At 39.8% G+C, this 9,444-nt stretch overlaps 1 protein-coding gene across 14 annotated transcripts in view; it reads left to right on the top strand.

Moving 5' to 3' along the window:
* Positions 1 to 6,761: 6,761 nt before the first annotated feature.
* The window catches only part of r3hdm2 (R3H domain containing 2), a 138,384-nt gene continuing 135,701 nt past the window's right edge, over positions 6,762 to 9,444 (top strand). For 3 of the 14 annotated variants that reach the window (XM_061937741.1, XM_061937742.1, XM_061937736.1), the window contains exons 1-2: positions 6,763 to 7,191; positions 7,465 to 7,551. The gene's annotated coding sequence lies outside the window, so the exon portion shown is untranslated. Of the gene's footprint in view, positions 7,300 to 7,464; positions 7,552 to 9,444 lie in introns of all 14 variants that reach the window. The other 11 variants (XM_061937745.1, XM_061937744.1, XM_061937749.2 and 8 more) reach the window with 7 other exon arrangements.

Below are 9,444 nucleotides of genomic sequence, written 5' to 3'. Positions count from 1 at the left end.
AGTTAAAGTATATATGTATATGAATATATTTTTTATATGTATATACAAATATATATATATATATATTCGTATATACATATAAAAAATAAAATGTAAAATAAAACATATTTATTTATATATGTATATATATATATAATATATATATATATATATTCGTATTTATTCGTATATACCGGTACATATAAAATATAAAATAAAAGATATGTATTTATATATATGTACATATACTGTGTATATATATGTGTGTGTATATATATATATATATATATATATATATATATATATCAATCAAAGTTTATTTATATAGCCCTAAATCACGAGTGTCTCAAAGGGCTGCACAAGCCATAACGACATCCTCGGCTAAGATCCCACATCAGGGCAAGAAAAAACTCAACCCAACGGGATAACAATGACAAACCTTGGAGATGTATATAATACCATAGATAAATAAAATAACAATATGTAGATTATATATATATATATATATATATATATATATATATATATATATATATATATATATATATATATATATTCTGTCAAAATTAACGAGTTGTCTCACGTTCCTGGATGAATATATATATATATATATATATATGTGTGTGTGTATATATATATATATATATATATATATATATATATATATATATATATATATATATGTGTATATATATATGTATATATATATATACAGTATAATTTTTAAAATAATTAGTCACATGAGACAACTCATTAATTTTGATGGTCCTAATATATATATATATATATATATATATATATATTAGGACCATCAAAATTAACAAGTTGTCTCATGTGACTAATTATTTTTTAAATTATCGGTTTAATAATTAACAAACTTTGATTAATCATGCAATTTATATCACCACAAAAGATGCAAAAACGTTCCTCGATGACATTCTGACAATAAAAGTGCCTCTATGTACAAATATTGGCGTCTTTTCTTAGGGTTATTTTAATTACACAACCGAGTAATCACCTGTGATTAATCATGAAAAATACAAATTTCTAAATATGATTAATCTGATCAAAATATATAATCAGTTGACAGCCCAAAAATGTGTATATATATATATATATATATATATATATATATATATATATATATATATATATATATACACAGTATATATATATATATATATATATATATATATATATATATATATATATATATATATATATATATATATACACAGTATATATATAAACACTCTTAGATTATTAATGCAACTTATTTTGGCTGTATGAACTCTTTTACCTTAACCAAAATGTTAAAAATGTTCCTGGATGACATTCGGACAATAAAATAGCATTTGTGTACAAATAGTAGGGTCTTTTCCGAAGAAAATTTAAATTATGCAAGCAAATAATTATCTGTGACTAATCATCATCCAATTTCCAAAATGTGATAAACGTGATTAAAGAAATGTATAATTTTACAGCCTCAATTACCACCTTGTTTTATTTATGAATGCATGCCACTTTTGATGCAATAAAAGACCTCCCTTTTTTAAATGAATGCCCCGCCATATGCCTAAAATGAGCAAAACACGTAAATATTACATGCTTGGGTTGGGGCGGGCGGGGGCTGACTTTGCTTGGCGGGGGGAGGGCTCGCGTGGCGTCACGTTAAAGTGGTCTGGTGTGGGTCACGGGCTGTGGCGGGGGGTGGCGGCCTCCTGGCCGTAGTTCCTGGTTGTCGGCCGCGTGGACTGGGGGGATGTCCGGGCCCTCTACTCCTCCTACTTATAGCGCACACAATCACACATATATAGGACTTTGGGGATTGTCCTGCGGGGAGGCATGGCGGGGGGTTGAGGATGCCTCCAATGGGGCTCCAGTCCTCCTGTCTTGTCCCCTGCTCGTCCATCCCTCAATCTTAGCTGCATATTAGACACTTAGGATTTGGGGGGCTTGGCTTGGTTGGGACCCACCATGACCTTGATGTCCCCCAATTTTAATCGCATTATTAGTTCCCACAAGCATACATATCTCACTCACGCTACAGTACACACATCAATAGGGACTGGAGGTCGGCTGTAACGGCTGACCTCCTAATTTTAACTACACAGTAGACACTCTGGGGGCCTTGTACACATGCATGGGGGGTTTGGGGTTCGGCGCACCCCTCATTGCCTCGTCGGCCGGCGGGGACTGCGGTCTGGTGGCCTGCCAGGCTTTTATTCATTTATTATTGTTATATATATTTTTTATTTTTAATGTATTTATTATTTTTATTTTTATTTTATTTTTTTATTTTTATTTTTTTTTATTTATTTTTTTTATCTTATTATTTATTTGTGTGTGGCGTCGCGCGGGTCTCACTTCCTGTTGGGTGGGGTCCGTGCCCGTGTGGCCCGACCTTGCGCTGTGGGGTCTCTGTTGGTGACTTGATGTGGTGGCGGCGCAGCCCCCGTGTCTGGTCTGGATGCTGTGTCTCGGTTGTTTGGGCGGTGGTGTGTTTGTGCGGGTTTGGGTTGGGGTGGGGGGCCTTTTGGTTGGGGGGGGTTGTTGGTGTCTCTTGTTTGCGTGTTGGCGTTCGGGCTGACTGGCGGGCTGGCGCCGGCTGGTCTCCGTGGTCCTGGTGGCGTGTGGTTGCTGGTCGCAGTTTTTTTTTGATCGCTTTGATTTGATTGGCTGGTGCTGGCTGTCTGGGGTTATTGCGGCTGCTGTTTCTGCTGCCGTTTGTTTGTAGAGTGGGCGCCCGTGGCTGCTGGGTCTGGTGCAGGGGTGTGGCTGATGTTGTGACTGGTGGCAGCGCGCGCGCGTGATGGCTGTCGGGGATGACGAACTGTGTATATGTATGTATATGTGTGTGTATGTATGTATGTATATATATGTGTATGTGTACATATGTGTATGTATATGTGTATGTGTGGGTATGTATACATGTATGTGTGTATGTGTATGTATATATGTATGTATGTATGTATGTATATTTCTGGGGGTACGCTCTGGGCCTGCCTGTCAGACGGGGGTCGACGCCTCAGGCTACTGCATCCGAACTGCGTGTCTGGAGCTCCTGGGTCCCGCTGTCCATCCCTTCCGGGTGCCCGTCTTGGTTGGGGCCTGTTGGGCCTAGTCCCTGCGTCTATTGTGGTAGCTTGGTGCTGCAAGGTATTCCGGGGTGCTGCGAGTCGGCCAGTTGCTGGGGTAGTGACCTTGTTTGTCAGCATGTCTGTGATCTTCTTTTAATTCTTTTTTTTAATTAATTAATTAATTTATTTATTTATTTTTTAATATATTTTATTAATATTATTTTTTAATTTTCCCCTCCCTCAGGGGGGGGGGGGGGGGGGGGGCTCGGCGGGGCGGTTGCTGGTTGTTCCATCTCCATCGTTGGGGTCCCTGCGGGTGGGGTGGGTGGTTCCCGTGGCCCTGTGCCTGGGTGGTCCTGCGGCGGCCGATTTGGGTGGGGTGGCCGGGGGCTGGCCTCGCCGCGCTCTCCGGGGGTGGGGGGTGGGCTCGTGGGGGCCCGGTTGCCGGTGGGGCGGGGGCGGTCTTCCCGTCCGGTTGCGGGGAGTCTCTGGGTCCCTCGGGTGGGGCGTCTCGCCTTTCTGCCCGTGTGGGGTGTGGTCTCTCGCTGGCTTGGGGTCTGGCTGTCCCCTGCTTTTCTCGTGCCCTGTCCTCTGCCGTGTGCGTCTGTCTGCGGCCTGCTGCTGGCCCTTGTGGGCGGTACGGTGGGTCGGGCTCTGGGGTTCCTGTCGCTGGCCGGCTTGGCTGCGTGGGGGCGGTGGTCCCTGGTTCCCTGGGCACCACGCCTCCTGTTTGTGGGTTGGGCTCTCGGGGGTGATGGGGCCGTGCTCTGGCTCCCACGCACTCTGGGAGTCGAATGTATTGTACATGCAAATTCACATATGCTCACATACGTACATAGGTACCTACGCTCCCACATACATACACAAATACAGTACATATTTACCTACCTAATGTTCGTACATCCACACGCACATTCAATATACAAACATACACATACACATACTGTACATATACATTCACTGTACAAACACATATACACATTCTGTACATATACATTCATTGTACAAACACATATACACATTCTGTACATATAACATATATTAACGTTGTTGCCCTAGGGTAAACTGGGTGTAACACATGGCACACTGACAAAGCTTAACCTATTGTGACTATAACAATCTACAAGGTTAATGTAGGTTGCTTCTCTTTCTCCCCCTCCATTTTTCTGCATTCTTTCGTATCTCAAGTTATCATTACGTATATGTATTGTTGCATTTAAACAACTGTATTGTTGATAATAAAGGTAAATTATTGGTATTGTTCATTATCAATAGCGCTATTTCTATTGGTATTTGTATTGATCCATTTGTAGTGTAATAATGCTCATTGTCATTTCTGTATTATTTTTTATTTTTCGCTAACTGCTTATTTGCTATTACTTTTACCATCATATTTGTACATGTCATATTTGCTGATGTTGCTCTATTGTTGTTGTTGTTGTTGTTTGCTGTTGTTGTTTTTGTCTCTCTGTCTAATCCCCCTCTTGTCCCCACAATTTCCCCCTCTGTCTTTTTTTTTTTTCTCTTTCTATCCCCTCCTGCTCCGGCCCGGCTGCACTAAATGATAATATAAATACATTTAATAAAGTCAAATACAAATAAGGCAGCAAGAGAAGTATCCTACACTTCTCTTTTGTAAAGTAAATCTGAACAGCCGACATGGGCATCTACATCAACTATATGATTTGCCTGAGAAGCTGGACAGGACACACAAAAAAAAAATAAATAAATAAATGTTACATGCTTTTATGAATGTTCCTATTACTACATTACATTTGTACTTAAAATGCAGATGGAGGTTTTGGTATGTTTTCCCATTACCTCCATTTTTAACTGACTTTTACTTGTGTTTATTCATGAGTAAGAATGCATAAAAAACAGAAAAACATATGTGTGCTTGCCTTCATAAGGATTGTGAATGATAGGCAACATTTAAAAAAACTTGTCGCCATATAAGACAACTTGTCGCTTCTAAATAGTTTGAAAAAGCAAAACAACATGATTCAGCACTAAAGGATCAACAAGTAAGTCATCTCAGTGAAGAAAACTCTGCCACTACTATAAATGGTATCATATTCCCATAAAATTGTTATAAGTACACCTCTGCATAACACAGTATCCTTATATAATTGACTAAAACAACAAATAAATATAGATCAACTTGAAACAAATAATAACTTGATTAACATTGTTTTTTAGTCTGTAACAGAAAACATTTAAAGCGCATCAATTTGTCTGAAATAAATGTACTTTTGAACTGCTTCTGTACTTGTTTTGATTATCATTGTTTCTTACTTGTATGTAGATGTTGAATATTATAAGTAAAGGTTTAAAAAAAAAAAAAAAAAAAAAAATCTGTCCGTACTGATGTTTAGGTGTTTGGTGTAAGAGCGCCTCTCTAAGAATACATTTTGAAAAAAGTTACTTTTTTACTTTTAACTAAGTTGAACATCAGCAAAGTAACTCCATTTTTACTTAAGTGTTACATTTGAATACACTTTACTCACAATGTTTCCAAATAGCAAAAGATTGTGCGCGTCTACCTAATGTTGTGTCCGTACTAAGATGTACTATTTGGTTTTACACAGTATGAAAACAAATTTGAAAATGATTTTTACCTTTGCAACCTCATTATACTATTGGCTAAGTTTTATATTCATAAATGTAAGTTTCTCAATACCCGACCTGTTTTTTGGGCCATTAAAACAAAGAATTAGAACTTTACTTTAAAACGCTTTCTACCTCTAACAAGCAAAAAGTTGTGAAAACTATGATGCAGTGCTCCAAATTTGGATTATTTACGGAACTGATTTGCAAATCATTGTATTCCGTTTATATTTACATCTAACACAATTTCCCAACTCATATGGAAACGGGGTTTGTATATATATATATATATATATAGGCCCTAGTGTGTGAATGTGAGTGTGAATGTTGTCTGTCTATCTGTGTTGGCCCTGCGATGAGGTGGCGACTTGTCCTGGGTAAAGAGTGGATCGTGAGATCGACAGGCGGATCGGTGCGGCGTCTTCAGTAATGCGGGCGCTGTATCGATCCATTGTGGTGAAGAAGGAGCTGAGCCGGAAGGCAAAGCTCTCAATTTACCGGTCGATCTACGTTCCCACCCTCACCTATGGCCATGAGCTTTGGGTTATGACCGAAAGGACAAGATCACGGGTACAAGCGGCCGAAATGAGTTTCCTCCGCCGGGTGGCGGGGCTCTCCCTTAGAGATAGGGTAAGAAGCTCTGTCATCCGGGGGGAGCTCAAAGTAAAGCCGCTGCTCCTCCACATCGAGAGGAGCCAGATGAGGTGGTTCGGGCAACTGGTCAGGATGCCACTCGAACGCATCCCTAGGGAGGTGTTTCGGGCATGGGGAAGACCCAGGTCACGTTGGGAAGACTATGTCTCCCGGCTGGCCTGGGAACGCCTTGGGATCCCCCGGGAGGAGCTGGACGAAGTGGTTTGGGAGAGGGAAGTCTGGGCTTCCCTTCTTAGGCTGCTGCCCCCGCGACCCGACCTCGGATAAGCGGATGGATATATATATATATATATATTTCCTCAACCCCCCCCAATCTCCCGAATTTGGAGATCTCAAGGTTGGCAAGTATGCTTTTAAGTCTGCTAATGTGTGAAGGCTGTCCCAGTTTAAAATACTGTAAATGTTGAGTATTATAAATAAAGGTTTTGAAAATAAATAAAAAAATAAAAAAATACAATGTTGAATATTATAAATAAAGGCTTTAAAAAAAATAATTAAAAAAAATATATATATAAACTGTGTCCGTACTGATGTGAAGGAGTGCGTGTTAGGGGTTAGAGCGCCTCTCTAAGGCCCGGAGGACGCCACTGCCGTCGGGGGGAAAAAGTGACGCCGCTCCGGTGTACACACTCACCAGCCGTAGCTAAGACGGCAGGGAAAATCGTATTTTTCTTTCATTTCTATTCATTTTTTATAGTTGATCTGTCGGGAGTGTATTCCGGTATCTCACTGCCAAAGGAGCCAGCGGGCTCTCGGTGAAGCTCCCGCCGCTTCCGGCTCACGCAGCAGCGGCAGCACTAGTTTGACAGTCGCGGGTCGCAGTGAAGCAGCCGCGGCACCGAGCAGCTAGCATTAGCTAGCATTAGCCCTGGTAAGTCCTCGCTACCACCACCAGCAGCACCAGCAGCAGCGCCCCGGCTGACAAGTGCTTATTCGGCGGCGTGCGAGAGATTCCATTCCCGGCCTGGCGTCTTATAGCGTCAGTTGGCAGTTTGTATGTTTTGTTGTGTTACGCGCATGGAAAAAAAAAAGACTAGCTTGTATGCTAATGTGTGTGTGCGCGCGCCTGTGGCTAATTATATGCGCTATTGTTAGCTTGTAGGCAAGCTAATCTTTTTTTATTTTTATTTTTTTATTTTTTTAGCCAGCTTCTAAAGCACACCGCCATCTGTTCTCCACAGACCACATAACCTGGAGGTTTCTTCTCACGGACCCTGCAGGGAAAAAAAACGTGAGTTTGAAACAGACTTGTTGTTTTACTTGGGCATTGAATGTGAAAGCACCATTTTTAAAGTCTTATGTCCCTGACATAAGATGTTATACTTTTGCATTGAATGACAATCCTTCAAATTGATTGATGCTTGGCTGGTGACAGCAGTTTTATTTATACCCGCCAGCAACAAATGCATAGAATACCACAACTGGATACACAACTGGTGTCATGTAGGCAATATCCAAATCAATCACAATCCTTTTGTGAGACAAGAACACATGTTTTTTTTGTGTGTAATGCATTCTAACTCGTGAATAAACACTAGCAAAAGTCGACTAACAAATGTACGGAGCCCCTAAAGCAGTGGTTATTAACCTGGGTTCGATCGAACCCTAGGGGTTCGGTGAGTAAGCCTCAGGGGTTCGGCGGAGGTCAAGACGCACCTGACTTATCGTGTAAATAAAAACTTCTCCTTATCAGCGTATTATGGATACGGCAACAGCAGACTGATTTGCATGTGTGTAATTTGTTGTGAGTTTATGCACTGTGTTGGTTTTGTTCTTTGAACAAGGTGATGTTCATGCACGGTTCATTTTATGCACCAGTAAAAAAACATGGTAACACTTTAGTATGTCATTAATTAGTTGCTTATTAACATGCAAATTAGTAACATATTGGCTCTTAACTAGTCATTATTAAGTACTTATTAATGCCTTATTCGGCATGGCCTTATTATAGACTTAGACTTGAGTTGAGTTGAGTTTGACTATTTCGAACATGCAAGCATACAACATGATACATCACAATCTCCCGTTTCTCTTTTCAACATGTTCGAAAAGGAGTAGGAAGAAGCAGAGCTTATTTAATCCTACCCCTTTTCTTTTACATAACAGTTGCTAAAACTTTTGTTCACTTCCTATTCTCAATTTATTCACAATATACCCCATAAGTAATCACAATAAAAATAAGTAAATAAATAATAATTGGTGAAGTAAGTTACATTTCATATGATGAGATAAGTAAGATTATTTTGAGAGTGAAAGAATGGATGAATTAAATAAATTCAGAATGTTTATCATGGGCCAGGTTGTACCCCACCTTCCGCCTGATTGTAGCTGAGATAGGCTCCAGCGCCCCCGCGACCCCAAAAGGGAATAAGCGGTTGAAAATGGATGGATGGATTGATGTTTATCATGGTTCTTCTTCTTTGTACTTTGTAATCACTTTAAGTTTGAAGAGTTTCTTGAAGTGGATCATATTAGTACATTGTTTGATTGCTTTGCTTAATCCATTCCATAATTTAATTCCAGATACTGATATACTGAAGGTCTTAAGTGTTGTACGTGCGTACAAATGTTTTAAATTACATTTCTCTCTCTTCCAACTCGCCTTATTTCAGCGTATCAGTGCCTCTCAACTGACCAAAATCAGATCGAAGATGCCAGGTGACTCTCCTGTGGCTGTGATCACAAATCAGTGGTCAAAATCTTCAGACTTAACAAAAACTCCGGTAACAGAAGCGGAGCCTTTTTCTTTGCGTCCTTTCTCATTGACAGGAAGTGACGAGTGACTTAGACTTAGACAAACTTTAATGATCCACAAGGGAAATTGTTCAACAGAGTAGCTCAGTTACAATGATGGAAAGTGTAAGGATGAAAAGGACAATGCAGGTATAAATAGACTAATATAGCGATAACAAATCTAATATATATACGAATATATACATAATATGTGTACATAATAATATATATACAGATATATTATGTCTGTAACATATATACAATATATACCAATGACCATGTACAATATTACAGTATAAACAGTATATGTGACAGCAGCAGCATAAAATAGAGAGTAGATCCAGCAGGAAATAGAAAATAGACATTATAAACATTATAAACAAAGAAGTAG

The sequence above is a fragment of the Nerophis lumbriciformis genome, linkage group LG03, assembly GCF_033978685.3.
Source record: "Nerophis lumbriciformis linkage group LG03, RoL_Nlum_v2.1, whole genome shotgun sequence".
Taxonomy (NCBI): domain Eukaryota; kingdom Metazoa; phylum Chordata; class Actinopteri; order Syngnathiformes; family Syngnathidae; genus Nerophis; species Nerophis lumbriciformis.
The sequence above is the reverse complement of the archived record's forward strand: the minus strand, read 5'-3'. Positions and strand labels throughout refer to the sequence as shown.